A 24,152-nucleotide genomic window follows, 5' to 3' on the forward strand; every position below is an offset into this window, starting at 1 on the left:
CAGCCCCTCAGGACCAGTCAGATAATTTGTATTCACATTTTTGGACACCAATATCATGCAAGATGCATGCCTTCAATTGACTGAGTCTTATGATCTTTCTTCGATCTTTAAATCTTTTATCCACCCAACTATGTACATGTGTAAAAGGCATGCTAAATGCATAAAAAATCTATGCAAGATGTCAGAATTCCACTACTCCGCTAACTGAATGCATTAGCTCAGATTCACCCAACCCTAGTTTGAAATATAAGAATTATAAACAAGCATTTGCAATGCAATAGGTCTCACATTTATTTCAGTTAGAGCCATTGGCATTGTAAAGGCATAACTGGACTTTTCTTGCCACACAAATTGGTCAACCCTGCCGCAATAATTTGGTCCTCTCTATCACAAAATTCTTGTGTTCCTGCATATTACTAAAGCACTTTCATTTATCTACTTCCTCTATCTGCAGCAAAAAATCCAAATATTGCCTTTAATTATTTTATTGTTTTATATTTATATCTTGCCCCCTCCAATCTAGTATGGGGACCCAGAGGTGACCTAGACAGAAAGAGTATGTTGTGCTGTGAGTTATGGGCAAACATGTAAAATAAATGCCCTGCAAAGCATTATGGGTCGAGTTTCCAAGTCCAGTGAATATTGTAGTGTCTTGATTGTAATGCTCAGAACAGCTCCTACAGGACACCTTAATAAAAATGGCATTTGAAAGAAACATGATCATGTAACTATACAGTCATCCCCTAGAGGGCACAAATACATGAACCAGAATAGCAGAAAGTAATGCAATGCAACCATATGAGTAGCCCCTTGAGGATGTAATGCCTTACACATTTTGAGGCCTCACATGCCTACTGCCATACTATTACAAAGAAGGCCCTTGAAATACAAACTACTCCCAACTGTAAATCAAAAGCTGAAGCCATTAGAGAGCTTAAAAAGACAATGAATGGTGGGCGAGGTTACTATTTTGGGGTCCCTCCAACTTAGTGTGGGGACCCAGAGATGACCAAGAGAGAAAGAATGTGTCATGCTGAACAGTTTTATGGTGGTCCTATTGCTCTCGGATGACCACAGGCTGTTATGGGCAAAAATGTTTTGAAAAAAAATGTGTTTCCCCAAGTGCAGTGAATATTGTAGTAGTTTGACTGTAATGCTCTCACAGCCCCTAGAAGACACCATAATAAAAATAGCATTTGATGGAAACTTGGTCATGTAACCATATAGTCAGCTCCTAGATGGCCTGCTGAACCTTTTGATGGTGGTCCTATTGTCCACCACATGTTGAGTTATGTGCAAAAATGTTTTGAAGAAGAAATGCCCGCAAAGCATTATGGTACAAGTTTCCCAGAGTGCAGTTAATATTGTAGTATTGTCTCTCCCACTGTGCCAGGAAAGCCACATTGAGGATTTGTGTCTTTTCTACTGTTGTAACTGCACCAATTTGTATATTTGCAACTGCTAAACTTGCGGTAGTCATGTAAAGCGCACCTTTGATCGAGTTTGAGCTATATGAAACTTCACTGTTATGGAAAGTGCACCTCCAATCGAGTTTGCGGTATATAAAACTTCACTTACTCATGTAAAGCACAGATTGAGTTTGCACTCTATGAACCTTTAAAAAAAAATGAAATAAATGTGAAATAAATCAAACAGAAACAGCAGCATGCCCAAAACAAGGAAGAGGAAGAAACAACATACGGCCAGGCAGCACAAAGCGGCACAGCAAAAGAAATAAACAGTGCACCACACTAAGGTATCTCACCAACCGTGCAATCATCCATGTAATAGGGTCAGTCTTCAAGGCGGTATCAAAGCAGTCTCAAGGCGGGGCATACGTAAAGCATTTCCCTATGAAATCAAGGGATTTTTGAAAGGCAGGCCCAGGAATGATTGAAAGTGATGGGCGTGAGATGGGTTAAAGTCCACAGAATAGATTACAACAGGTCAAAAAGATCCGTGCATGCACGCTGCTGTGCTCGACCTAAAAATAAGTCTGCACTGACAGGAGAGGACTTTACACTCTTACAAAACACTGAAAAAAGTACAAATTAAGAGCTTTTAAAAAAATATTAAGTGTGAGCGGGTCACTTGTCCGTCACAGAATGAAAATTGAATGCATCATTTTAATTACTTTAAATATTCCACAACTCCTACTCTTTGCATTGAGAAGATGATGCGAGTGAAAAAAGCTCTATGGTATCTTTAGCTGACCTTTAGGTAGCCTGAAAACACAATAGATGTAAAAGATGGTGAAGTTTATAAGAAAAAGCATAAAAATAAAAAGCAGTTAAACAACATTAAAAGACCCACTAACAGAAAAAGGGAATTCAAAGATACTGAGAAATCATTGAATACAAATCTTAAAAAATAAAGTTTAGTACTCGGGAAAAAAATTTTAAATGTCCAAGGAGACTTAGAGTTCCTGACAGTAGAAACAATCTCAAGAAAATGTTCAAGTGTTAATATGGGGGACAATTTAGAGGGGACCACGATGATGTGTTAAAAGTAAGCACTGCCGTACAAACATTCAGAAATGCACTCGAAGTTTCTCTCAGGCAGGAGCATATAGTTAATGAAGTTTCAAAACCCTTTAATCAGCTCTGTGGGTGTAAAGGGCGAAGATGCTGCGAGATATGGAAAATGCTCCATTTGGCAGCAGGCGGCAGAAGGCTGTATTGTAGGTCAAATCAAGTTAGGTCATCATGTCGATTCACAGTTCCTCTAGACAAATCTTTTCTGAGCACTGAAAGCTCTTGGAGAGGGTGTTGGTGCACTGGGGTCCCACAAAGTCCCCTCTGAATTCTATAAGTTGCTTTCTGCCTCGTTTACGTTCTTTCTGAGGTTAATTTAAATTCCCAACGCTATAATGAAACCCTTTCCTGACAGTTTTAGTGTAGCTTCTCTTATCTACTGGAATAGCATCACTGCCTTGTCTGCCTCAAGCTATACGATGCTGAACTCAACATTGGTGTTGTTCTGATAAATATATTGTTTGTCAAGCTGGAGTAGCCAACGCCAGAGTCAGTTGGTTTAATTCGATCCGTTTTCCAGTCAGTGAAGTGCAAAGACTGGACTGGGTCTTCCAATATTACAAGATATATTTAAATATTTATATCCGTCAATTCAAAAGACAGACCTGAATACTACTCTCTTCTAACAAGGACTTCTTGCCAGTTAGTGTTGCAAGGTGACAAAGGAAACCAAGATGAATTACAATTGTGGTCCCCAAAGCTGAAACCTATGTTTCCGATTTTGACTGCCTCGTGAGTGTTGGCGTTTTCTCACTTGACCACCAGTGGATCAGATTGCATTTGGGAAAGGAAATGTGAAATTAACTAATTTAAATAAACTCCTATGAACCGTTGATTCACCCTGCTCACCCGTTGATATGAAATTGAAATCGATACACTGAAAATTGCATCAATCTTTACCCAATTATCCATAACATGGAAAGACTAAATATGTCACAACGGTATTTGAGATAGTTTCTTTGCTAATTAAGAGTGCATATGTTCCTCCCATCACTCAGTGACATATTGTGAGTTCAGCTTTGCTTGTAGATTTTCATTCATAAAGCTTCTCAGCAACACAATAATTCTCCAGTAGAAGTACAGAATTCCAGTCCACCACCATTTGGTTTGAGAGGTTGATGCCTTCTTCGGTCCTTGCATAAACAAATGAGCCTAAACTGTGCAAACTTAGAATCCAGGTTTTTAACATGATTTAAAAAAACAGTCAAACCTATAATACTTTTATGGCCAGATGTACAAAGTAGGCGTTGCAGCAGCAAAAAGACTGTTTCTAGTATATCAAACACAGTTAGCAAATCCTTAATACATTACTGAATCACAGTTTAGGTTTGCTACCAGATACCGATTGGGTATATGGGAGAGGCATGTTTAAGGCATTTCTTCCAAATACTTAATTGGAATGGTATGTTAATGTTTTATGACCAAATTCCGGTTGCAAATCATTAATATTTTACCACCTTCTTAATGGAGGTGGAAAGCCATTTGCAAATGGGAAGGGGTCCCTAAGGGACTCCTACTCTTTTGTGAATGTTGAAAAAATACTTTTACCACTTTTCTTTTTTTTTCTTAAATGCATCCCATTTTCGTTTAAGGAAAGAAGCTTTATTTTAAAGCAATCACAGACATTGTGGCCTACTGATCGCAGCAGACCATCATCCCCACAATGGCTGCGATTCCTAGTAGGTCACAATTTGCAACCTACATCATTAATATTATTGAGGTAGGTTATACTGAGACTCACTACAAATTGGTAGTTTTCAAACCAACCTAATAGTATGTAGGTCACATTGCAAATTACCACACTGGTCATAATTTACGACTAGTATTTTGTGACCAGTTATACGTACATCGGGCCCCAAGTGTGCTGCCACCTTCTACTAAAATCAAGGAGACTGAAGTGGTAAAAGAATAAGTCAACAGTTTTAAAACTGTCTGCAAAAATCAAGCTGTCCTCCTTCTTAAAGAAGAAATGCTTTTGCACACACTAACAGAAGCCGCGAAAGAAGCTCTTGGGTATTGCTTGCAGGGTTTCTGAGCCAAAATCTACGAAAATCTTGAAGAACAAGGTAAAAGCAGGAGCGTAGCTTCAGGGGGAGATTATTAGGGGTGTTACACCCCTCAATAAATGTATTTTCTGGGAAACTGTTGGGTATACATGCTTTCAGATAGGAGGATGAGATGTCTGTTGGATTCACCAGGAATTTTTGCATGCAGACAAAAAAGCACACACACTCTCTCCCACTCTCTGTTTTCAAAGACTTTTAAAAATGTTGGTTATTTTACAAAATATTGTGTTTTTTTCACTTAGTACCCCTTCCAATCTGCATTCCTCTCCCTTTCCATTGCCCCTTAAGCCGTTCTCATGCACCCTGCTTGTCCTATCATCAGTGGCATAACAAAACTTGAGGGAGCCCCCTTGAAAGAAGCTGGAGGAATCCCCCTCCTTCTGGACTCAGTCAGAGGTCTGCCCCCCCGTGTGCAGTGTTCTGTGGTGAGGGGACCCCCTGGGGACTATGAGAGCCTTTGTTAAGCCACTGCCTATCATGTATTTTAACATTATATGGCGACGTGATTGTTGGAAAATCTGAAGTTCACACTTCCCCAATTGTACTGGCCAAGCTACACTCCTAGGTAAAAAGATGAGTTTTCTACATAATGTTCAATCTACAATAGAATTCCATTCTTTCATTTCAGTGGGCGACAGGCCTGAGAATTCAACATAGTTCCCAACAGAAAGATACATCAAGAGACTGACAAGCATTATTAACCTGTGACACTGAATTAAAGAAAGTAATCACCGATGCGGGTTTGTGATTTCTTTTTATGGCATGCTAAGAGAATACAAGTAAATCAAATGAAAAACATCAATGAACTTCAAAAGTAAATATTTTTATTCAGGTACAAATTCGCCCTATCAAATATGCTATTTTCCCTCAAGAGCACTGAAAGTATGCTTCACAAAAAAGGTTGTGAGTACATTTGCTTTAATTTGACATTACCACCAGGTTGTCCCGAAAGCCTCCTGTGTTACCTCACCTTATGAAGTTCCAGCTGTCTACCTAAGAAATTACATTTTCTCTAATAATATTGGGTATACTAGTGCATACTACTACACCTAAAAATAAACATTATTTTAAAGCAGCAAGGGCCTGATGTATGAATATCTTGTCGCAAAACACTTGCCACAAATTGTGACCAGCATGTTTGAAACCAGTAATAGTTTTTTTTTTAAAGGGACCTATGTAATAATATGACGACTCTTAAAAATTTGAATCACAATGTGTGGTAATCCAACCCACCTCATAAATATTAATGAGGTAGTTCGCAAATTGTGATTTACTATGATTGAAGACCATCACAGGGATAATATAATGTTTTGTTTAAGAGTTGAGAATTGGCAATGATCCTGAACACCACTGCCTACTGTTCAGCAAAGGTTAGTTTATATGTTAACAAAAAGAAACAAGTTCTGAAAGGACCCTTTCCCTTTTGTGAATGTATTACTGCCTTCTTTGAGGTGTTGATAAAATATCACTGTTTTGCAACTAAATTTTCGGCTTCAAAACACTGTGGATTAAGTATAATGATGTATTTGGAAGGAACTCTTACAACATGCTCCTTCTAGATACCAAATCAGTATCCATTCACAATCCCTATTATGAGTCAGAAAATATTTCCTGACAGCATTTTAACAGTGGCAAACTTGGAGCATTCGCAACCATTAAAATGTTTAGGGGCAGATTTAGGAAAAGTGGCCCTGCACCCAGAGCAGCTCCACTTTCTTTGCGCTCTTTAGTGCCCCACTGCCACCATCATGTGTGCGCCGCTTTCAAAATATGGAGCACCATGGTGCAGGGTAGGGGGCAATACCATCAGAAATGTTGATGCTATTGATGTACTGGTCAGGGTTAGCGCCAACATTTCGAAGCTAACCCTGAACAGTACATAGTGGCTCATTATAAATAATGTTGTGCCCCCTTTTAATGCCTGCTCTGAGCAGGCATTAAAAATGCTGAAAAAAATGACACAAGGAAATATTTTAGATTTCTTCGCACCATTTTAACGGGGAATGCCCCCTTGCATACATTATGCCTGGCGCAGTCATAATGTGATGCAAGGGTTTACAAAGTAGCGCAATACATGTCAATTTTGGCCTTGCTGGGCCACATCAGTGTAAAAACAAAATGACGCTAATGTGGCGCAAGAAAGCGCTAGAGGCTCTCAACTATGTCCCTTAGTGTTCTGGCTTCACATTAGCCAATGAGTGCCCCATCACTCAATGGGCCCACCACCTATTCAGCAGTGTCACCTTTCCCAAACTTATCCCAGACAGCTTGATCCAAATATTCTTACACCAGCAATGCCTTTCTTATGAATTCAAATTGGTGCTTGGTAATGCGTGTGCTCTCCTAGCCAAAGGGCGAAGGGACGGGCCTGGTGACTGAGCAAGATAGTACCATGTACCTGAAGCTCCACCAAAGGCTGCATATCGGGCTGACCAAACGGTTATACCTCTGGTCTCACTTGCCATAAGACTGAGGGGGTGGTGGCTGGAACCAAGTGTGGCCGGGAGAGTCCGCCACAAGTGCAGGCCATGTCTCAGGGACTGGCAGTATCTCGACCGCAGGAGAGAAATTAGTTATTGGACTGGTGTGCTCTGCTGCTTTAGGCCGTGATCCTGATGTCTAGGCACCCCTTATCTCTCAACACCCCAAGGGACTGCAGCATTGGTTAGGCTCTGCTGAGAGGTAGGTTTGGCTGGGAGGAATTGTGAGCTGCCCAAAGAAGAGAAACTGTGTTGTGCACTGTCAGCTTTTCTGCCGACTACCATATGTAGGCCTCTGTTAGGGAGCTGCAACTACTGCAAGTGGTGACTACTCAGGTCTTGCAGGGGCAGAGAACCATGATGAATGGAGCCCATCACTGCAGCAGGTAGAGTGCATCATCTACACAGTGGGGCAACTGAAGCAAGCATTGGAGCCTTCTGGCACTTTTGAAAGGGGGAGACCAGGAATCGGAGGTCTCCCTAACCTGACGGAATTGGTGGTGTGAGGCTCCTTTCCTCTCTGGGCCAGGGTGGGGGGGCACAATACGCCTTCTTCTCAACTGCTGTGATTTCACATGCATGGGACATTGACTGACACTTGGCACCTGTTGTTCAAGACTTGCATCCACAACAACTTACATTCTCACAGTGGGGTTGTACCTCTTATCATCAGGCTTGATGTAGTACACTGGGGGGTAGATCTAAAGGGCAATCCCTTGTCTTTCTTTGGCAGAGAGCCTACCAGTGACATCTTTGATGTCCCTGAACTCAGAAGCCCTTCATATGTCCTACCCCGGGATTGGTGATACTCTTACTATGCCACCACACCCACTATCTCTCAACTGGCCTGTCAGCTACCTTTTGCAGAGGTGGTTGCAGGCAAACTACCCAAACATACCACAGAGCCTGATCAGCTGCCACCAGACACAGCTTTATAAACCATGATGAAAGAGTTGACAGCCCTTAGATTGACCTTGATGGAGGTGGCAGATAACACCTCCAAGACATCCATGGATATACAATCCATCTGCATCAATATTGCCTCCTTTGATGCTCGGCTGCAATGCATGGAAGGCAGTCTGGACCAGATAGAAAACAAGAAAGCTGCCCCCTTAGATTGAGAACAGGATCACTAGGACCTCCAACAGACTGCAATTGAAGGCTAGAAGCCGATGAAACAACCCCAGGATCTCTTGAGTGCCAGAATCCCTTGACGGGGCCACCATGCTGGCCTTTTTCACAGACTTAGTCTAAATCATTACACCCCTGTCTTCTGGCTACCAACAGAGTTTGAGAGGGGGCATAGGATCTGATCTAGATGCCAGATCACCTGGGAAGGGCCTAGGCATATATTGTTTTGGTTCCTACACCACCAGAAAATAAGACAGATCATTATGGAGGCAAAAAACAAACAGACTCTTCTTGTACAATGACCACAAAATCTTCACTCATAACTTTTCAAAGGAAATGATTAAATATCTGAAAAAGGGTTGTCTCACATGGGCTCTTGGACCCCTCTACATTGTTCATCAAGCATGCCAACAAAATATTGGATACACAGGACAGCTGGAGGGATAGCTGGTAGCTCTCTTGAAGGTTGCACCCAGCTTGTGATCCCAGGAAAGATGCCAAAGACAAGGGGACCCTAACAACAACTGAAAGGGATAAGAAATGCTAGGGGCTGGAAGAAGTCACTAGGAATAGGGCTTCAGCCCTGTGATGTAAACCTCTGAGGACAGCACTTGCACTCCTAGGATTAGCCCCACGTGCCATTCAAACCTCCTTTTCCTCATTAATGCCTGTCACTGGACTGCATTGCTTATCACTGGGGTACTGTACTGAGCTCCGGCAAGTCTCACCATGGTGTGTTCAATTATGAACTTCCGTTACACCCTCACAGTACCCTTACTTGCTTCCACACACAGACCCCCTCTCCTCGCCCGATCTCCCCTTTCTCCCCTCTCCTCCTTCCTTTCTACTTTCTTTTCACCCCCTTCCCGAGACAGCATGGGTTAGGCAGGAAAGAATTCATTCCCAGATTCCCTTCATTTCCAGACCCATGTCCTGTGGCAGGTACAGTCTGACACAGATGACAAACTGGCAGTCTCCCTAGATGCCAAAACGTTGCTTGACAAGGTTGAGTAAGCATACCGGTTCCTGGTCTTATAGAATATGGGCATAGGTTTGATATTCCTTTCTAGAATCCAGAGATTTTACTCATTCTCCAGGGTCACCTGTAATGGACACACATCCAACACACAACAGGCCATCAGGCAGGGATCCCCCTGGCACCTGCTTTTATTCATCTTAGCCCTGGAGCCTTTGAGGATTGCAATCAGGCAAACAGATAACATCCATGGGATAATGATGCTGGGAGGGTTGCATAATCTGTTGGTATATGCAGATGCTATTTTGGTCACACTCAAAAAACCAAGCATCCTCTCCGAGTGCCCTCAAATGCAAGGTGCTTCCACTGATTTACTTTACCACTATGATGGCCCTCGGAGGTCACCCATTTAGAACCATGCTGGAAAAAACTGAGACACCTGGGGATCCAGACCACACCTGTGTTAACAGGCATGGTTGAACACAATATTAATCCTCAACTCTTGAAAGTTCCTCTGGGGGAAGGCCACACTATGTAAAATTAACTGAGCACACAGATTCACATACCTCTTTGATGTGATTTCACTTGGCATCCCATTCCACCTGATGTCTACTGTGGATAGTCTTGAAAATGTTTCTTTGGGGCATCCAGAAATCATTTCTTAAACTGTGGAGATTCCATGCCTCAACAGACAGAGGGGACGTGTGATTCACACACATGACTACATAACAGGTGGCCTGCTGATTTGTACACATCAGATACGTTCTGCATGACCCCCTAGACACACCTAGATGGGTATCATTGGAAGCAGCTCTACTGGGAAGATTGTGAGGATCTTATACACAGAGGACCGAGGCAAGTTGAGAATATCTCACCCTGTGCACTGCACCTCAGGACATGCATGAAGATAGGTTCACACGTTGCTGGGTGAACAGGATTGGTTCTAAAGTGGCATTAAAAATGGAAGGACAGACTGCACTAGAACGAGTTCAAAGATAAAGGCATACTCTCAATCTCTGATTTCGTACATGAAACTGACTTAAAATCCTTTGCATTTATGCAGATGCAATATAAACTGCTTGCACTTCACTTTTAGGATTACCGAAGTCTCACACATTGTATATTCCCTACAAATAGTACAATGTTTGCACAAATGGGGTATGTATATGTGGGCGGTTTCTGTCCTTCATATGTTGATGGTGGACTGTACCCATACTGTTTCAAGCCCTGTCTCTTGATCACTGAAGGAATGGTGGTTCACAAGACTAAAACTACACTATGCAGTTAAGGACTGGGCAGAACTGATCAAACACAATAAACTATTGCGTAATGTCCACCTCAAACTTAGCTACTTTAAGGTGCTGCACAGGTGATATTGGTCTCCCAAGAGGCTAAGTGCTGCCAAGAATCAGATGGGAACATTATGTTCTTGATCTAGTACTATCCACTACTGGCCTAGTCTGGGCTCCGATAGAGAGTGCTTGCGAAGACACTTTCGGGTGAGCAGCCACTGGACTGTAAAGCAGCCTTGATGCATGACTTTAAGGCATTTAAGGACATTACATTTACACAAAAATGATGGCTAGCCACATTGATAACCACTGCAAAAGCGGGCATTTTAAGACTCTGTAGAACAAGTACCCACAGGAGAGGACTGGATGCAAGAAATGTATAACACTGCCTCCTATAAACTAATAGCTAGCATCAATGTCAAATTTGACAAATTCCAGGGCATATGAGGGAACTACATATATGCCCCATGAACTGAGGGACTTCTGAGGTTAGACTGCGTGACTGGTGGTGGGGTTCTGAACCGGAATGTTGTGAAGGAATTAGAAGGGCAGAGATGAGGTGCAGGACATCATGCAGGACACCGTGGGTATACCAGAATCTACCTTTATACAGAAATCATTTACAGGTGAGGCCCGGGTGATGGGGAACCATTGGTGTGGGCTCTGACATGTGTGCCAAGGAGCTATAACAACTGCTGACATGAGATATAAGAGTACGCCAAAAGAATTAAAATAAATGACCAACTGTAGAACATCTAATGTGGTATATGTAATTCTGTGCCCAGGTGCCCTTGGTTATGTGGGAGAAACCGTGGGAATTGCATTATAGATGCAGCAAACATTCAGTGACCATAAATCAGCAGTCCCAAATAAGAAAATTCAGGCTGTTATGGTTCAACATTGTATTGAATGCAGTCATCTAAACAGTAGCCTCAAGTGAGTTATACTGGAGAAGATCAGAACACCTCTCGGGAAAGACAGAGCTCCCTACTGGAAAAAGAGAGAAGTGTACTGGATTTTTATCTTGGAGAAACAAAAGCAGGTCCTCAATGGTAAAATACAATGGGAAAATGGTATTCCCTTGTTGGTCAATCTTATAAAAGATGCTTGGTTTCCTATGCTTACTGATCTGTGATGTGTGGTAGTTATGTATCCAGTCTAAGATGGCCGCTAGACCGTGTTGCCAGATTTTAAGACCCTTCGCAAGCCCAAAGCTGCTCAAATATAAGCATAATTTTAGCCCAACATAGACTAGTGTCAGCCCCAAAACAAATCCAAAGTTGTGACTCTCAAATTATGCAATAGTCTTCAGAAGACAATTTAAGGATAAATCAAAATGCTATTTATTGTACAGATAGAGGGAGGTGGTTAACTAGCTACCTGTTTTAATAACCACTCATTTCCGAGACCAGTCCCTACTGTGACTTTTCACCTTGTAGTTCTGTCACCACAGATCCAAATCCAAACCTGGCATTCATGAATTACCTTTACAATAGCAGACTATAACCCAACTATGTCTATGAATGGGAATGGCAAAGCTACTTCCTCAATGTGACTCCAAAAAAGAATACTGGAAAAATTATTCAGAATCAATAACACACAATAATACACATATGAAGAAACATTCCATTGCATAAAAGTAATTGCAACACAACTTGATTGGCACAGCTTACAGTCTATCTATTTGCCTGAAGATATTCAACAAAAACAGCTCCTTGATAATGACATTATGGGGCAACCTCAAAAATTATCATCACAGCCTACAAATTTGAAAAGCAATTTATGTGCAAAACAAGTTTACGTAATTGTGAAGCAACACTGTGAAAACTGAGGGTTGCTGCAGTAAGAAGAGAGTTCCGCACCTTTTGTTCAAATGTACTAAGAGGCTAGAAAAGAGACAGTCACTTATTCTGACCAATTCCCTGACCTCCATTCCAAAGTCCTTCACTGTGACCACTTACCCCTGCAGTTATAGAGGACACTGTTGTTTCCATTGGGTTTCAGCTAGTGCTAGACTAAAGCTGCTTGTCTTGGCAAGCAGCAGATGGGTCTGTTTGGGGTTCAAATGAACGCACAGCTGTTGAAGCAGAGAGGAAAATTAGTAATTTTCCCAGAATTCTGCAACACCCTCAACACTGACACTCCCTCAACTCTGCTGGTACTTTCAACACCTTTCTTGTTCCATCTCACTCCATTCCCCTTCATCATTAGCACTGTCACACTCCAATACCACCATTGGCCTAGGCCATCTCATGATGTTCCTTTACACCTACCACCCACCCAGGGCTTTAATTATTCGTGCTCTTAACTGTAATTTTGCAGCAATGACTGTAAACACTCTAAGGTAATCCATGTCAGCAAAGCAGTAAATTTTTACATTTCACATGTTTTACTTCATTCAGGCCCTCATTATGACATTGGCTGTAAACCCCACTTACCGCCATGCCGACTGCCACCAAAATACCGCCACGGCGGCGAATATTCACCAACCATATTATAACACACATATACCAATCAGTCACTATACAGCCACACACACAAGTCCGCCAGCACAAAGGTCAGGGATAAACTGGCAGTAGCAAAACCCACACCGTTACGCCAACAGAACTACGCCCACAACATTATGAACCACGTATCACCACGGTGGACATTCAATGGCGGTAAACCATTGGTGGTACATACCACCACGCTCATGATACACACACACATACAAAACAATACCACATTGGTCTATTCAAACTACACACACCTGACACACATACACAGCACCGCAGAACAAGGGATGACAACCGGAAGAGGTGGAACGACCTATGGGGGAAGGTGCGTTCCATAGCAGCAAGATACCAACTCACTATCCCCCACAACTAACAACATGGGAGGAGCAAGTCTTGGCAATCATGCATCCTGAGGGCCTGGCAGGAGTAGAAGGAGGACTGGACTCTGGTAAGTCAATTTTAAATTACTACCCCTCCTACCTGCATGCCATCACATATCCCCACCCTCACCCGCACTCCCATCACTCCACTACCTCCCACACACCCCACCATCACATATCACTCATCCCAATGCCAAGCCCTGCATGCCATACCAATGCATGGACACCATTCACAGAGCTGGATGGACACAGATCACCACAGCATGCACACTAGAGAGAATCACCTAGCCCACCAAATAAAAACTCACACAAGGCAAAGCTGCCAGGGCAATAACAAACCTACAGGGACCCCAGGCCACCCCACAAACACAGGACAATCAGGGGCCTGGGGTCAGTGGCAGTGGGCACATGGTTCAAGGGACAGAGGCACAGGACAACAGGGAAGCTGGGAGGACTGCTGTGTGACAGAGGAAGGACAGGCCCAGGGAACGGACCCTCAGGAGGCACTCACTCCAATCCTGGGAGCATATCAACATTCCAGGGATATGCTGGGCCAGATCATGAACAAGATGCAGGAGAACATGCGGCTGCAGGAGGGACAGTACCTGGGGATCACGGAGGAATTGAAAGCCATTAACACTACCCTGGTCTCCATTGCAGGGGTGCTGGCAGACTTGGCCAACAGTATGAGGGAGGCAATGGCACAACAGCGGGCCCCTGCCACTAGCCACACTACTGAACAGCCCTCCACCTCCGCTGCCGGTAGTGGACAGGAGGCCCTGCCACAGGACCAACAGGCCACCAGCACCCCTCCCCCTGCAGAAGGACAACCACCTCGCAAATGTTTCCTGTGATCCAGGCAGATGCCAGAGACTATTGCCAAGACCCCTGCCAGGAAATAAGACTCTCCTGGTTGTCACCCTTGTGTCCCACTCTGTCACCCCGTCCACGTTGAACTGCCATTGCCCCCCTTCCTATTTCCCTTGTACACTGCACCTGTGATACAAATAGACTGGACTCTACCCTGGACATTCCTCCATCATCACCCCAAACATTGCAATTCCACTGTACAGTAATGTTTACATAGGAAAGACCTGTAGTTGGCTGCACTGAACACAGCAGGAGCAGTAGTGGGGCACCAACATCTGCAAAAAGAGATGTCAAAGGGTAGAGTTAGTGGGCATAGAAGTACAAATTCACAGCCTGCCAATGACAATGTCACACATCAAACTGTCAATGAAATGTGAAATAACAATGTCTAACCTGTGTCTCATTAGAAGTATTGACGAATAACTGCACTTCTATTGTCCTCTTCCTCATCCTATGCCTCCTCATTTTCACTGTCCACAGGGTCCACTGCTGTCACATGGCCATCTCCAGCCCCCTCCTCCTGCAGAAAAGGCCCATGGTGTCGCAAGGCAAGGTTGTGCAACATACAGCATGCCACGATGATCTGGCACACCTTCTTGGGTGAGTAGCACAGGGATCCACCTGTTAGATAGAGGCACCAAAACCTGGCCTTCAGGTGGCCGAAGGTCCTTTCTATAATCTTTCTTGTTCACCCATGTGCCTCATTGTAACGTTCCTCTGGCCTTGTCCTGGAATTCCTCACACAGGTCAGTAGCCATGAGAGGTTGGGGTAACCAGAGCCACCTGCACATATCGAGGGACAACTATTAGCCACACACTCACCTTCATGGCCCACAACATACCCATACACCAATATCCACTGGGTGGGAACCTGGGCTCACCTGTTAGCCACACCCTGTGTCTCTGGAGTTGGCCCATCATATTTGGGATTCTGCTATTCCTCAGTATAAAGGTATCATGCACAGACCCAGGATACTTTGCATTGACGTGGAAGATGTACTAGTCCGCAAGGCACACCATCTGGACATTCATGGAGTGAAAACTCCTTCGATTTCTGAACACCTGTTCATTTCGCCTGGCGGGGGACAAATGCAGTATGTGTTCCATCTAGTTCTCCAATGATGTTGGGGATATTTCCCAGAGCATTGAAGTCAGCTTTCACTGGGGCCAAATGGTCCACCTGGGGGAAAAAGATGTAGCTGCAAATGTGTTTAATCAGGGCAGCCAACACTCTGGTCAGCACTATTGAGAACATTGGCTGTGACATTCATGCCGCCAAGCCCACTGTCACTTGGAAAGAACCAGTTGCCAGGAAATGGAACACTGATAGGACTTGCACAAGAGGGGGGATCTCAGTGGGGTGACGGATAGCAAATATTAGGTCAGGCTCCAATTGGGCACACAGCTCAGTGGCCCTGTCAAGTCTATAAGTGAGGATATTGTGCCTGTCCTCCAGTGTTGCAAGTCCACCAGGGGTCTGTGCACGAGGGATGTCTCCATCTCCTATTCATCTGCAGCGGTCACAGTCTATGGGGTAAAAGAGTGAGCAGCTGTTCATTATCGGTACATTCTAACCACTACAGTTCAATGCATATTGTGATTGTAAAATTTTTATGGTGGGATATGTCCAAAATGTGAATTTGTGTATTGTGACGCAGTTAGTATCCAAGGCAGGCACCCTCCCCTGAAATGGCGTCCGCCTGTCCTGTGTGGAGGGGCAGGTGGAAATGAGGTAATTCTGCTGACGTTGTGCGCCATTGCGGGAGGCGGACGAGACCTGCCGGGCAACTCTTCATTGGGCCCTATGGGGCACAGTGGCCAATGGTGATCTATGCCAGCGGTGACAGAACGCACTGCCGTGGACGTGATGGCCATTTTCTATCTGTTCACTCACTTACTACCTGACCTTCAACAGGAGTGGACCTACACTGCATGTGCTGCTGTGACCTGTGTCTGGAATCGACCATGGCTCATGTTACTGGGGAAAGGGCCCATGCCTTCACCTCGGCAGAGTTGGAGTGACTTGTGGATGGGGTCCTACCCGAGTACAGACTGCTGTATGGGCCTCCAGACCAATAGGTGAGTACACCGTGAGTACGATGCATGGGGCGTAAAGCATGGAGTTCTGTGTGTGAAGGCCTCATGTGGGGGGGAATGGTGGATGGGCCCTGAGTAGCATGCAGCATGTATGCTGGGGCATGTCTGTGTTAATGGGGATGGGAAGAGGCATGGTGGGCCATGAGTGTAACAGGCAGTACGGTCGGACTTATACCTTCCCCTGTGTCTATTTCCGTGCAGGTCAGCGCCCATATATGATGTGCCATCGCCAAGGAGGTACGGACCCTGGGGTTCTACGGCAGGCAGAGCACCAATTGTCGGAAACAGCGGGAGGACCTGAGACGCTGGGCACAGAAGACAGCGGAGGCCAAACTGTGGATAGTCTCCCAACGAGGAAGGAGTGCCTATCGAACCCTGAGCCCCCTGATGGCCCGCATACTGGCGGTGGCCTATCCGGAGCTGGATGGGCGCTTGGGGGCATTACAGCAGCCACAAGGGGGTGAGTACAGTGCCCTTCATTAATTCTAATGCCTGGTGGGGTGGTATCCGGGTGGGGGGGGTGGGCCCGGTGTGTGCCCCTAGGCCAGGCCTGGCATTGCAGAGTAGATCCCATGTTGGGCAGGGTTCTGATATGAAAGTCCTCCGACCAAGCTAGTAGGCAGCCACTACTTGGCAGGGGTCTGTGGGTCTCAGGTATTTTGCAATTTGTGTTAGGTATCCCTATCCATGGGCTGGTGACTAGCATTGTGACTGGTAGTGCATTACCTAATGTGTAGGGCTGTTCCCTGTGTGTGTGTGTGTGTTGCGTATGCCAAAGGTGGTGTTGGTGCCGCCATTGACCAAGTGTATTCTTTGTTTCTCCCCCCCTTTTTGTTTTGTCACCCTGTCCTTATGTGCGTTAACATCATCTGGTGGAGGTGCAGAGGCACCAGCGACAGAGGGAGCTGCATCCCACAAGACCCAGCAGGCTGCATCCACTGATGGTGAGGGCACCAGTGGGACGGACGGCGAGAGGAGCACCACAGCGGACACTGGAGGGGACAGTTTGGACACAGATACCTCCTCCGATGGAAGCTCCCTGGTGGTGGCGGACACCTCTGTGCTCACCCCATCTACAGGTACAGCCGCCACCCCTCGTACCAGCACCGCCCTCCCAGCAGCCCCTCAGTGAGTTTCCTGTCCCCGCTCACCCAGGGGGCTGGGCATCTCCTTTGCCCCAGGCACCTCAGGCCCTACCCTAGTTAGCCCTGCTGCCCTCAGTGAGGAGGCTATAGACCTCCTGCGATCCATCTCTGTTGGGCAGTCAACCATTGTGAATGTCATCCATGGGCTGGCAGCCCAAATGCAGCAGTCCAATGCATTTTTGGAGGGCATTCACACTGGCTTGGGTGCCCAACAGAGATCAATCCAGGCTCTGGCCTCCTCTCTGATGGCAGCCATTGTCCCTGTTTCCACCCTCCCCCCTCCAGCTTCCTCTTCCCAATCCCATTCCCCTCAACCCCAACCTATCCCAAGTACACAGCCAGATGAGCAGGCACCCAGGACAACACTCAAGAGTGGAAATGACAAACACAAGCACCACACTTCATCCCACAGGAACTCACACAAACACCATCCAGAAGAAGACATACCAACATCCACTGCTTCCACTGTGGCCCTCTCCTTCTCATCGTCCACCTCCCTCCCAGTTGCGTCTCCACTCACACCTGCATGCACTACATCCTCAACCACTACCACCACCACCAGCACACCTATCAGTACACACCCCTCACTGGCAGTCACCACCCCCACATCCATGCAGCAGTCCCTTCTGTCCTTTCCCACTGTGTCTGTGCCCCCTCCTCCTAAAGTACACAAGCGCAAGCACTCAGACACCCAACAGCCATCCACCTCACAACAGCATCCAGCCAATGCACCTACACCCAAACACAGCAGACTGACACCTCCTACAACCACTCCCTCTTCCTCCACTCCCAAACCATCTCCCTCTTCCCTCCCCAATGTCCCTAAGAAGCTTTTCCTCGCCACCACTGACCTCTTCCCTAGCCCTCCCCAACATCCCTCACGTCAGGCCATGGTGGCCAAAACCCTCAGCCACCCAGTCCACGGGCACAGTTGTGTCCCCAGCAACTCCAGGTGGAAAAGGATCCTCGCCACCAGCCAGCCAGACGGAAAGGGTGCCTGCCACAAGTGCTTCAAGGAAGGACAAGGAGCCAGCTGCAGGAAGGAAGGGCAAGGAGCCAGCCCCAGCTGAATGAAGGAAGGGCAAGGAGGCAGACCCAGCTGCAGGAAGGAAGGGCAAGGAGTCAGCCCCAGCTGCAGTAAGGAAGGGCAAGGGGCCAGCCCACGCTGCAGGACGGAAGGGAAAGGGGCCTGCAACAGAAGGCAGTAGAGACAAGGGGTCTGGTGTTGGGACTCAGTCTGAGCCCACACCACAACCATCGTTTTGCAACCATCCAAGGCTGCAGGGGATGGGCTAGAGTCTCTCCCCACCACTACCAGCCTCACCAGCAGCATCGCCACCAGCATCGCCACCAGCATCGCCACCAGCACCGCCACCAGCACCGCCACCAGCACCACCACTGGCCCCAGTGGACAGCCATCTGAGGCTGCAGGGGATGGGCTGGAGCCTCCCCCCACCACTACCAGCTCCACCAGCAGCATCGCCACCAGAAGCAGCAGCCCCAGTGGTCAGCCATCCAGGCTGCAGGGGATGGGCTGGAGCTTCCCTCTACCACTACCAGCTCCACCAGCAGCACCATCACCAGCAGCAGCAGACCCAGTGGGCAGCAGTCCGAGGGTGCAAGGGATGGGCTGGAGCCTCCCCCCACCACTATCAGCTGTAGCAGCAGCACAACCACTGCCACCACTGAGCAACCGTCTCTGCCGGCGGACAGTGTGTAGTCCTGCCTCCATGTGCTGTAGTGCGGCCTGGCCCCTGCAAATCCTGTGGGTATGACACCCAGCTGAGAGACTGTGACCTTGCACTCCCCAGGACGAATCACAGGGCATACTGCCCCCTCCAGAGCATGTGGGCAAGTCACCCACTTGAGATACTGTGGCCTTGCACTCCCCAGGACCGAGCACAGGGCATGTTGCCCCCTCCAGAGCATGTGGGCAAATCACCCACTTGAGAAACAGTGGTCTTGCACTCCCCAGGACCAAGCACAGGGCATGTTGCCCCCTCCAGGACCATTGGCGTTGTATCAACTTCCGGCTGAGGTGCCCGCCCGTTCCCCATCCCCCTGAGGTGCCTGGCTATTTTTGACCTGATGCCCCTGCAGTGTTCTCTCCGTGTTGTTGCACGGGGGGCCTTGGAATTTGTGATGTGGCCCTGTGGCCCACGAACATTGAGGACTGGGCAGTGTCCCTTGATTTGTAAATATGTATATACTTTTTAATTTGGATGCACATATTACTACTATATTTATCTTTTTACACTGTTTTTACTCTATTGTAGTTGTTGTTGCATTATTCTTGAGGGGTACGGGGTAAATATGTTATGTTACTGCATCTGCTTGTGTGTATGGCGTTGAAGGTAGGGGGTGTGTGTGTTGCATGTGTGTTCACTCTCTTTTTCCTCCTCCCTCCCCTGTGTGCTAGGCGGCTGTACTCACTGTGGTCGTCTTCTCCGTCATTGGTGTTCATAGTGGAGCAGCATGTAGAAGAGCATGGCGAAGACATGCAACTCGGGCTCCATGGCTGTGTGGTTGTTCCCTGAGTCTCCAGAGGTAAGTCGTTTCCCTTCTGTGCAGTGTTTCCGCCAGGCTTTTGATGTTGTTGGTACTGTCCCGGAAAAGGTGGCAGTTTCCTGTCTCTTAATACAGAGGGCGGAACATTGTCTTCCGCCTGGCAGTTGGCTGTTATTGCCGTGGTGCTTGTTGATTCCGCCCTGGCAGTCGGTGTGATAATGTGGCTGTCTCTCTGAGCTGTTTCCGCCTTGATCATAATTTAAAAGTTATTACCGCCGGCCTGTTGGCCACTTTATCATCGACCACTAGGGTTGTAATGAGGGCCTAAGTGTTCCCTGAGAGTATGTCCTTTTTTTAGATGATGTGTTTCTCTAGCTTTATTTTCATAAAACATACTAATGTAGTACAAATTGTGAAATGAGCCACCTTCAGGTCTGGGTGCGATCAAGTTGCAAGTAGAAATTAATGATGGGCACGACTGAGAGTCCAGAGGCTGAAGGCAGTACTGTTTTCCTGCAGTGCCTATTACTGGTTCATTAAGGTGTTCAGACTAAATGCTCATCCAATCCTTGGCCTGTCAAAAGAGCACATTGAGCGACGGTTATATAAATGCCAATTGTAAATTAAAGCACTACTAATCATGCGGACAATGAGGGCTGCAATGTGCAGGAGTCATATATCATGCAAACTGGTAGGCATTATGGCGGTCATTCTGACCGCGGCGGTCGCCGCCCGCCAAGCGGTTCCCGCCGAAAGACCGCTCCGCGGTCAAAAGACCGCGGCGGCCATTCCGGCTTTCCCGCTGGGCCGGCGGGCGACCGCCAGAAGACCGCCGGCCGGCCCAGCGGGAAAGCCCCTTCAACAATGAAGCCGGCTCGGAATGGAGCCGGCGGAGTTGCAGGGGTGCGACGGGTGCAGTGGCACCCGTCGCGATTTTCACTGTCTGCCAGCAGACAGTGAAAATCTTTGTGGGGCCCTGTTAGGGGGCCCCACGGCACCCGTTCCCGCCATCCTGGTTCTGGCAGTGGACACCGCCAGAAACAGGCTGGTGGGAAGGCGGTCGGAATCCCCATGGCGGTGCTGCAAGCAGCGCCGCCATGGCGGATTCCCTGGGCCAGCGGGAAACCGGCGGGAAACCGCTGGCTCCCCTTTTCTGACCGCGGCTTTACCGCCACGGTCAGAATTGCCCAGGAAGCACCGCCAGCCTGTTGGCGGTGCTTCCGCCGCCCTCCGCCATGGCGGTCATGGACCGCCAGGGTCAGAATGACCCCCTATATGTTAGGTGGACCTGGTTTGTAGAAACATAAAATCAGGATTAAAAGGCTATGCAGTTGTTTAACACTGTTTTAGCCAAAGTAACCATTTTTAACAACCTTGGACTAACATACGATTGAGATTAAAAGCAAGGTTCTAAAGTAATACCTTTCAGTTTGCATGCAGTAGCTTGATGTCGGGTCATACCTCAGTGTGCTATAGTAGAAGCAGTGTGACATATTAACGCAAATAACAAATTATCTTTGTGTTTAGAACAGTAACTTACTGTGCAATATTATACAATACAATATACACTGTATTATACAATACAATATAGGTGGGCAAGCATAGCTATGGAAATATTTGCCATGTACGTAATGCAATAAAACTCATGTTAGAATATGATAAGGTTTCTTGACAACTCAAAAAAGTGTATCTTTAACACATGGAAGCATTTTACTTTAGCACATCAAACTATTCTACCGCATCAGTATGTATTTATTAAACATGAACATTTTTAAACATGAAGTGGGAAACATTCCTGCTCCCGCCCTGAGAAGAATCCTGATAATGAAGTCAGGGGCTTATTTACAAGCCCCATGGTGATGAGTGGTGCATCGAGTACTTTGCTGCACAGCCCTGTGCCACAGGGAAAGGGCAGGAAAATGGAGTATCTATGAGATACAGCGCATTTCTGGCCTATCCTTTTACTGAGGCAACTTCATGTATAAAAATAATCAAGAGAGGTGTTTTCCTCCTTCTATGTGTGCTACAGAATGACATTTCTCCCCATTGTGTCACTTCTATGCCATCTCTGAGGTGGCGTGGGAATCTGACACATTCCCAGGCTTGTAAATCTGGGAATGTGTCAGATTCCTTAGCGTTCCATGGGTGTTGCATGGGAACACCCACAGCAACACCCATGGATGACCTTTCAGGCAGTTTTATACGTAAAAGGGGTCCATATTTACAAGGCCATGAAAAACCATGCAAGGTGGCTTTGTGTGGCATTTTAAATATGGTACGGCACACTGCGGCACCTGAGCATCAAAAAAATTGTGCTCCTGTGGAGCAGTGTGCTGCTAGGGCCTTGTAAATGAGGCCCAAAGATACACATCAAGGATCACATGGACCCTGTATGAATTGTAGATCCTTACAAGAGATAGTGCAACATTATAGGCAATTACATTAAACAAAAAAGGTCTTTGTACAGCGTACATTCTGCGCTCGCTAGTGTAAGAGGCAATGAACCAAAAACCAGGAGGCTCAGTGAAATACAGTATTTGCCCAGGATTTTACAATTTGGTCAAGCTGGTATACACCCACTAGATGTGTATCTGTTTTCAGCATCAAACCTTAACAATTTTCTTTACCTCTAGATGGATGAGATTAGAGTGCAAATAACCAGTAGAATGTAATCTAATATTGAGTCAGTAGTCAATATTTTACCTTGGCGGTTTTACATAGCGCAAAGCTTGTCCCAGAAACTAAGAGCAAGCACTTCACAATAGCCAGAGACTACATGTCATGTTTTTTGACTAAAGAAAAAACTAATATTTTCCCGGAAGATAATTAATCTGCTAATAAAACTGCTGGGCTTACAGGGACTCTCACATGTGCAACAAACGCAGCCTGCAGGGAAGACCAACCTGCCCTTCCTTTGACACTCTTCCCTCAAAGTCCACAGCACTCCACACTGCATGAGGCAATGATTCAAATTATTTTTTTTTAAACACAATGACAGGCATTATTGGGCCATTCTCTCTGGGGGCAGAATAGAAACAGGCAGGGCCATCATATGTAGTGTGTTTATGATTGACTGCCATGATTTAGGGCCATGTGCTGCACAGACCCTAAGGAGCTGGCATGAAATTACATAGCATCTGTCGGCACCAAAGATTCTACAAATGTTGTGCACACATGGGCAAATATCGTTCAACTTTACACAACCTGCCAGAGGTGTTTTTCTCTCACACAAATGGGAAAGATATCGCCCACTTATGTGGGAAACAGCCCAATCTGGCAACACTGCAGCTAGAATAACATTTGATATAGGGAGGCAGCTGGTACTTCACCTGTTTTCTTGTCTATGACATGCTGAATAAATACCCTCAGCCAGTCTTATGACAAGGATGGTAGATTTCATTCCCTCAATGTTTTCTTGAACATAAGTTTACCCCCTAAGAAGGTGGCAAATACTATTTTTGAATAAATAGCAGTACTTCAGGATGGCCGATAGAGGACAATTATAAGTAGAAGGTGCCACTGGGCTCTGTATTAGTTACACAACAATTGGGATAAATATCCAACTTTGCTCCGCTGGAGGGGTTAATCTCTTGGGGCTTAGTTCACACAACACTTAGTGGAACCTCTTTTTGTTGGTTTAATGTAGTCCATTTACAATAAGATGGCTGCTGGAGTAGTGCTACAATCATTGTTAGCTATCAGGCTTTGCTGGATTGACATAAACACAGCCATAGATATGTAGTTCCATCCGTTGCACGTGATCAACCTTTTTGCCCTCCACTCATGCAGTTCATTGTGAAAAGATCTTGGGCTTGGCCTTGGGCTTGATGTAGAACTTGGTGGTAGCACCGCCAAGCTGTGTCGGACCAAAGAAGACCATCAACTCAACAGTGTTCGGTCTGTTGTATTTAGGTGCAACAGCTCTGAAAGCGGAGGACTGGTGGCATTTGGCCGACAGAGGGAGATGGCGGATGGACCCAATGGATATCAGACAATGACAGTGTCTGTTTTATCCAGGTAAGAGACACACACACACATACACTGTACCTTTGCCATATGTGTCCCCCTGCATCACACACGGCACAGCACACCACATACATACCGTATCCATTGTCATTCTACCACAACACAACATGTATATTTCGTAATCACGCCTTGCCATACATCCATGAAACAAC

The sequence above is a fragment of the Pleurodeles waltl genome, chromosome 6 (assembly GCF_031143425.1).
Source record: "Pleurodeles waltl isolate 20211129_DDA chromosome 6, aPleWal1.hap1.20221129, whole genome shotgun sequence".
NCBI classification, from domain to species: domain Eukaryota; kingdom Metazoa; phylum Chordata; class Amphibia; order Caudata; family Salamandridae; genus Pleurodeles; species Pleurodeles waltl.